This window comes from Astatotilapia calliptera, chromosome 9, assembly GCF_900246225.1.
Source record: "Astatotilapia calliptera chromosome 9, fAstCal1.2, whole genome shotgun sequence".
In the NCBI taxonomy this organism is placed as follows: domain Eukaryota; kingdom Metazoa; phylum Chordata; class Actinopteri; order Cichliformes; family Cichlidae; genus Astatotilapia; species Astatotilapia calliptera.
Window position 1 is genome coordinate 17,768,460 of NC_039310.1, and position 8,180 is coordinate 17,776,639.

The 8,180-nt window shown below is 40.4% G+C and overlaps 1 pseudogene; it reads left to right on the top strand.

Annotated features, from left to right (window-relative positions):
* The first annotated feature begins 4,885 nt into the window (after positions 1–4,885).
* On the top strand, positions 4,886–5,802 carry LOC113029026 (cystatin-B-like; annotated as a pseudogene).
* Positions 5,803–8,180: the final 2,378 nt, after the last annotated feature.

Sequence of the window (8,180 nt, forward strand, 5' to 3'; positions counted from 1 at the left end):
ACAGGATGGAGAGGAGAACACCACAAAGTACACACAAACACAACAAAAATTGGCAAGGCGACCGGTGAGGACCGTCTAGCCGTGGCAGAGACATCTATAGTCTGTGCTGTAACCCAGCAGTATTGAGACATCGCTCTGGCAGTGTGTTTGGGATCATCGTCTCACTGAAAAACGAAGCCATCTGGTTGTTGTAAAGGGGTTTTCTCATGACCATGGAAATGATTCTGCGATCATCCACCCCGGTTGTCTTTCTTTGACATTCAGATCTTTTTTGCATTGCTGATTTCACCAATCCTTTGTTTCTTTCTCAGGATAGAATAGAATAGAATAGAATAGAATTCAACTTTATTGTCATTGCACATGCACGGGTACAGGGCAACAAAATGCAGTTTGCATCCATCCAGAAGTGCTTTAGTGATATAGATATATTACAATATATATTAGCAATAATATAGTTATGTAAGTATATTACAGAAATGGGTCTATTATGGTATGTTATAATGTACACGGTATGAAGTATGTTGTGAATATTCTATAACTATAAGTATGCACAGGCTGTAGTGAGTACAAGCTATGTACAGGCTATGAACAGGATATAAATATGAAAAACTATACAGAATATGAAATAAATAACTTTACAGAAATCTGAGATATACAGCTATACAGAAATGGGAACTGTGCAAGTTGTAAACAGTTGTAGGGTTAAAAATGATCGTATGTACAGAATGATTATTTACACAGAGCTATACAGTAGTGCAGTTAAGATAAGTGAGGGTGTAGATAGTTTCTACAGAGGCTATATAAAGTGCTAGTGGTTGTGAGTGGTGGTTCACTCCATGTTATTATTGTGTTTGAGGGTACAGTTGTCCATTGTGGGTGTGTGTATGTTCAGTCCGTGTGTTAACGTGGGTCAGATGTCAGGAGGCAGAGTTCAGGAGTCTGACGGCTGTGGGGAAGAAGCTGTTCCGGTACCTGGTGGTCTTAGTCCGGAGGCTCCTGTGGCGCCTCCCAGAGGGCAGGAGGGTGAAGAGTCCATGTGATGGGTGACTGGGGTCTTTGATGATTTTCCCAGCCCTTTTCAGACACCGCTTCCTGTAGATGTCTTTTATGGCAGGAAGTGGTGCTCCGGCGGCGCGATGGGCAGTTTTCACGACCCTCTGCAACGCCTTCAGAGCAGTTCCCTTACCAGACTGTTATACAGTTGGTCAGGATGCTCTCGATGGTGCAACGATAGAAGTTCACCAGGATGTCTGAGGACAGGTGGTTCTTCCTCAGAGTCCTCAAGAAGAGGCCTTCTTGACCAGCTTGGAGCAGTTGGTCGTCCAGGCGAGATCCTCAGAGATGTGAACTCCCAGGAACTTGAAGCTGCTCACACGCTCCACAGCCGTCCCCTTAATGTGGATGGGTGGATGTGGGTCAGCATTACTCCTGTAGTCCACGATGAGCTCCTTGGTCTTCTCGGTGTTAAGCAGCAGGTTGTGTGTGTGATGTACCAAACTGTAAATTTTGCCACTCCTAATAATGTAGCAATTTCTTGGATGGGATTTTCCCATTTTCACAGCTTGAGGATGGCTTGCTCCACCTACACGGAGAGCTGCTTTGACTGCATGTTGTCTATTCACTAGTGATGTGCGATACCACTGATTTCCTTTCCGATCCAATACTAAGTAAAATTCAGGGTGGCATCGACAATACTGATCCGATACTTTGTACAAAAATGTAATGTTTTATTGTATTTCAAATTATAGCTTCATAATGATTACAGGACATCAGACTACTTGTTCTTATTGCTTAATAATGCAGAATTATATAGAAATAAAAAAACAACAACCCTGAAGTTGTGTGCTATTTGAACACTTGCCTGCCTGCAGCACTAAAGGACTCTTACAAGATGTCTGTCTCGCCCTAGCTGCACCTTCCTCTCCTCATTTTCAGTTCCCCTCAACATAAGCTCGTCATAGTCTGTGATATGATTTACTCTGAGGTGTTTGATGAGGTTAGTGGTGTTGCCACAACACCTCACTGTCTTGCCACATGTATCGCAAACCACGTCTTGGCTGTTTGTGGAAGTAAAATACATCCATACATGACTCCATTTACGCTTGGCGTTGAGTGTGAGTGTGTTGAGTGTGCACGCCAAAGGGCTGCGACATTTATACAGCCTTATTTTGCATATGACTATTGTAGACTATTAGCTGTAGGCCTGAGAGTGTGTGTAATTGTTTAGAGGGAAAGGAATTTATGGACACTGGGGGTCTGCTGTCATAAAAGGAGACAGGAAGCTACAGTTGGGGGTTGCTGATGCTGATGCTTTAACCTGAATCTAATAAACGGTCATAATTGTTATAACTTAGAAGTAGGTTTGCAGGAGACTCTCCACCTTATCTGTAAATGTAAGACAACAAGAGGCCAATGGCCCAGTGGATGCAGAGTGGGGGTCTCAGTGTTTGTAATATGTTAACTGTGTTTTGTATGTTGTTCAAGGTTCAAGGTTCTTTATTTGTCACATGCATAGTTATACAAGTATAACATAATAATAATAATAATAATGGATACTTTATTGATCCCCATGGGGCAATTACTTGTTTTTCTCTGCATTTGACCCATTCACTCAGTGAAGCAGTGGGCAGCCCACTAAGCAGGCGCCCGGGGAGCAGTGTGTAGGGACGGTACCTTGCTCAGGGGTACCTCAGGGTAGCCGTTAAGTGGATTCGAACCGCCGACCTTCCGATCATGGGGCGACCACTTTACCTACTGAGCTATCCCTGCCCCTTACAGGCAGGGATAGCATACAGTGAAATGTAGCCTGACACGCTCCTCGACATGTGCAAAAATTGGGGGGGGGGGGGGGGGGGGGGGGTGTAGAGGAAGAACATTATATATATATATATATATATATATATATATATATATATATATATATATATATATATATATATATATATATATATATATATATATATATATATATACATACATATATATATAATGTTCTTCCTGTATGTTGTCTAGAGGAATTTGGTGTAGCTTGGGTGAGGAGATTACTTTTATGACCCCCAGGATGTACGACGCACCCACACCTACATGCACACTCACTCATGTACTCATGCATACACACACAGACACACAGAGTTTGCAGGACACCATGGGGGGTTTTATGATAGGGTTGCTTCTACAAAACTGTGTTTCACAGACAAAGGAGGGAAGATTTGCACCGGCCTTGCACATCTCCCCTTCTAGAAGATGCATGCTTAAATGAAGATGAATAAAGGTTTTGTGAAAATGACTACTGAGTCTGGTGCCGTCTCTGGATGCCTGGAGGAATAAAAAAGAACCGGGGTGAAACTGATTTCGTAACACTATGTAAGTCGGAAGAGGAAGTAGTTCCTTCCAAGTTAGATGATCCGAATGATATAGTTTCTTTCCTAACCCTAACCCATATCCTGTTAGTGATAAACTACAAATTTACTCCAAATTACTAAAAAAATGATATTTTAATATGAAAATCGATTCTAAAACATTAATAACTGTAACTGGAGGAATTGATATTTGAACCAAAAACTTCAATATTGATCTGCACAACACTACTGTTCACAGCAAAATATTCCAAATGCAAGCACCACGCCTCAAATCAGCTCAAGGCCATTTATCTGCTTAATTGATAATAACATAATGAATGAATTGCCCACATCTGCATAGCACATAGCGTTTGAGTCAATTGTCCAATTACTTGTAGTTCTTTTAAAAAGAGGGTGGCATATGTTAAGTAGCTGAAACTCTTAAACCCTTCATCCAATTTGAATGTGGATACCCTCAAATGAAAGATGAGAGACATTGTGTCCGTAACATAACTATAATATTGTTCAGTAAGAAGTTGAGAGAATTATTTGAACCAAAAACTTCAAATCTGGTTTCATCTCTCCATAAGACCTGTGGCCACTGATATTCAGTGCAGTTCTTGTGTAACTTTACATATTTCAGCTTTCCTTGAAAATGGTAAACGGTAGATGGACCGACTGTGTCAGATATTTTTTCTCATTTCTGAGGGCAATGCTTTCAGATACAGTTAATCCGTTGTAGGTTGTTTTTTGTTTTGTTGTTGATGTTTTTTCTTTAGGTCTGCCACTCACTTGTTGTTCAGTTTCTTCATTTTTTTAAGAACTGTAGATTATACTAAGTTATACCAGCTTTTTGGCTAACAGCTCATTGGAAATCACCTTCTGGTGCAAAAATACTGATTTATGTATGTCAAATGGTGCTTTTTTGTCATTTTTCATAGATTTAACAAAAGAAATGGGAACAAATTATTTATTTCTGGAACAAGCTGCAAATAAAAAGTGCCTAAAGATAAGTTAACTGGTTCCTCTCTTGAGTTAGTTTTTCTTTTAAAATGCTTGAATGATTAATATGTCAGCGCAAATTGCCCTAACAAATAAAACTATTCCTCTGAAAGTGCTCAGGCATAAGGACTGGTCTGAAAATAAGTGGAAAAACACCCAGAGCTCAAGGTTTGTTTGTTTTTTTAAAGACAAGTGAACAATGAATTACAATAAGTTAGACATGATGAAATAAAGGCATGAATAACAGTAATTCTGAGCAATCAATCAATCAATCAATCAATCAATCAATCAATCAATCAATCAATCAATCAATCAATCAATCAATCAAGGCTTTATTCGCCACGTGCAGGTTGCCCTGCAGTGAATTAGGAACCCCCGAAGCAAACACAGCAGCCATCCTGCCCAGCGCTACTATTCCAGCGCGGGCTCAGGCCTTGCATGGAATGGGAAGGAACAGTCTAAACACAGTCCATTATCAGGGTGTTTTTGTCGGTTCCAGCCTTGCGACCGCAGCTGGCGCCGAAGGGGTATCCACATGTGTCAAAATGCCGATGTGCGGAGGGCTTACCGAGGAAAAGGAGGCTGATGAAGAAGTTCAGAAGATCTGTGATGCAGTGAGTAGAAGACAAAGATTTTACACTCACATCTTTATGCACACACGGGGCCTGTGCTTCATGTAGATGCTATTGTCATTTTTATTTAGATGAAACCTCTCGCAGAGCAGAAAGCCAAGAGAAACTTTGAGGTTTTAATTGCACAGAGCTACAAAACACAGGTCGTAGCTGGGACCAACTACTTCATTAAGGTAATGTTTGTAATGTAAACAGTGGCAACTTTATAAATCTCTTCAATATAAAAACATATCATCAATAAGAGTATTGATGGTAGATGATCTGATCTCTCAGGGGAAACTAAAGCGATGATCACTGGATTTTTTTTCAGCTACTGCTTCTACACTCTGCGCTTATGTGGTTTTACATTTATGCAGAGGCTCATACAAAACTTTTAGACTTTTTAGCCTGAAATGTTACTTATCACTGCAAAATTTGAGAGAAACCTGCAAAATAAAATGAAAATTCATGTGCACTTCATACTGTTTCAGCCATGAACAGAGCCCAACAAACGTTCTGTTTGTGAACCATCAGGCACTCTATATATATGAAGGTGTAGATTCTCCTTTTCTACATGTTAGCATGTCGTTTGGCTAGTGTGACTTACCACAGCTGTGTTAAAATGATCAGCAGTACTTCTATGTGCACATGATCTCCTTTAACTTTTCTTGTACTTCCTTGCAGCTCTATGTTGGAGATGAAGAATATGTTCACCTCCGTGTTTATGAAAAACTCCCGTGTGATGGAGAAGAGCTCGAGCTGACTGATCTGCAGCACCCAAGACTCAATATGACAGTATTGAGTACTTCTAATGGGACAATGAACCAGCCAAAACATCAGTGCCTACAGCCTGTACTCTCATTGTAATCCATTAATAACCTGCCTCTTCATGAGGGAAAAGCTTTCCTTGTTTACATATAATAACATACTGTAGATAATGGAAGGCAAAGTTGATCAGTTAAATACGAGGTGGGTAAATAAATGAAGCTGATTATTTTTTTTCTGTTGTAATTTCTAATTTTGTGAAAAACCTGCAGTTTCAGGAGCAGACCCTATTTCTTCATTTGTCACACTGAAAGAGGCCAGACAATTGCATAATCAGTGAAGGTAAACACGTCTCTTTCCTAATATGGGCAACAGGTAATCAATATAAAATATGTATATTTTTTGGGAAATGGTGCAGACCTTTTGTGCTCAAAGCTGATGAGGGACCACTGGACGTGGAAGACGTTGTCACTGACCACCTTTGGTTTGCTGTCTTTGACCAGGAACTTGAAGTTGTCCATGGTTTCCTGGACGTTCTCCTGATGAAACACGTACCCAGACCCAGATTGATATCGGCTACGAAGCAATAAGGCCACATTAGTAATGATCAAAAACTAGCGTTGTGCATTGCGCACTAGCACAAGACAAAGAGGACTGGAGCAGAGAACTTCTAAATTTGAAATCTCGCTCTGACTTCTGGTTTCATTGGATTACAAGATAGTCCAAAATGGACTGCCTTGTAATGAATAAGGCATGGCACTGTTTCATTTCAGGTTAGACACATGAATACAGTTTGAACTAACGGAGTTATCTAAATGTATTTTTCTGTTTGGGGTTTTTAGTGTTAGTGCTTCTTCATCAGTTCATTCATGTTCATGCATTTGTTTTTCATGTTTCAATTACTTCTTGTTTTCAGTAGCAGTTGGCTTGATTTATTACTTTGTTACCACCATGTTTTCTTCTACCCAGCAACGCTTTCCTGATCCTCCAGAGGATCCCAAGGAGCTCTCAGGCCAGATGAGACATAAAAGTAGTAAAATACCTATAGCTTTTTTTGCCCCCCCCCCCCCGAGGGCATTCCACCCCCCCCCCCCCCACCCCTCGCCCCCCACCCCCGCGGGCATTTCCCCCCTCCCCTATCCCCCTCCGCGTCCATGTGCGTGTGCACGTGCGCGAGAACGGACTTTTTGCACGTGCATGTGGGTCCAGGGGGTCATATGAGTTCACATGTGTTTAATAGCGTATTATTTAATGAAACCATTATGTGTTTTAATTAAACTCTTTTTAAAGGATTGTATAGGTCTCAGAGTTCTGTTATTTAGACATAGATGATTTAATTTAACTACTTTAGGGGTATTTTAACTAGTTAGGAGCCTTTTGCATTTTCTTCAGTGGTATTTAGGAGCAAATAGTTTTCAAACAGAGGGCCGCAAATAACAGGTATCCCTTTAGAAATAAACAGTGATACTTCTAAAAACCGTGTATTCCCACACAGCATTTAATTTAGCTAGTTTAGGAAGATTTCACTTTTCTAATAGTTTCACAGGCTAATAGTTTTTAAATAGAGCACCACAAACAACATGTATCCCTTTAGAAATAAACTGTGATACTTCTAAAAGTACATATTTGCACTAGCGCTGTATCAACCTCAATGTGGCTTATAATGTGTCTTATAATGTGTCTTATAATTATGTCTTATAATGTGTCTTACAATGTGTCTTACAATGTGTCTTATAATTATCTACTAGTCTGCAACAGTTAGACTCGATGATTACACATAGATGATTTAACTACTTTAGGGGCATTTCACTTTTCTAAAAGTTTCACAGGCCAATAGTTTTAAATAGAGCACCGCAAACAACATGTATCCCTTTAGAAATAAACTGTGATACTTCTAAAAAACACATATTCACACACTCTGTAACAGTTAGACAGAGGGGGGGTACAGTTAGGCTCCCAACAGTCTGTAAAAAAGGTATGAAGCAACAAAAGAGGAGACCTTATCAAGAGCATCCCAGCCCAAAGGTGTTTCTTCACAAATAGTTAATTCCCACACTCTGCAACAGTTAGACTCGATGATTACACATAGCTAATCAGAGGGGGTGCAGTTAGGTGCCCAACAGTCTACAAAGCAACAAAAGATGCTCCTTATCAAGAGCATCTCAGCCCAAAGATGTTTCTTCACAAACAGTTAATGGCTTTAATGCAACTAGTCTTATCATGTCAGAGGCCAACAGAAACCATGTCCAACAGAGTCTCCAAAGGCCTGCCACCTTTCTTCCTTACATCGTGCTCTTTTATTTCTACATCTCAGAGGTCAACTGAAAGTAGCCCCACCTATATAAAACACCCCATCAGACACACAGTATATTCCACACTACTTCACAACTGCCGCAAGGTATAGCGTTTTAACTTTTTATTTTTTCACCTGAATGGGCGTTGTAGCCGACTTTGCTACCCGCAC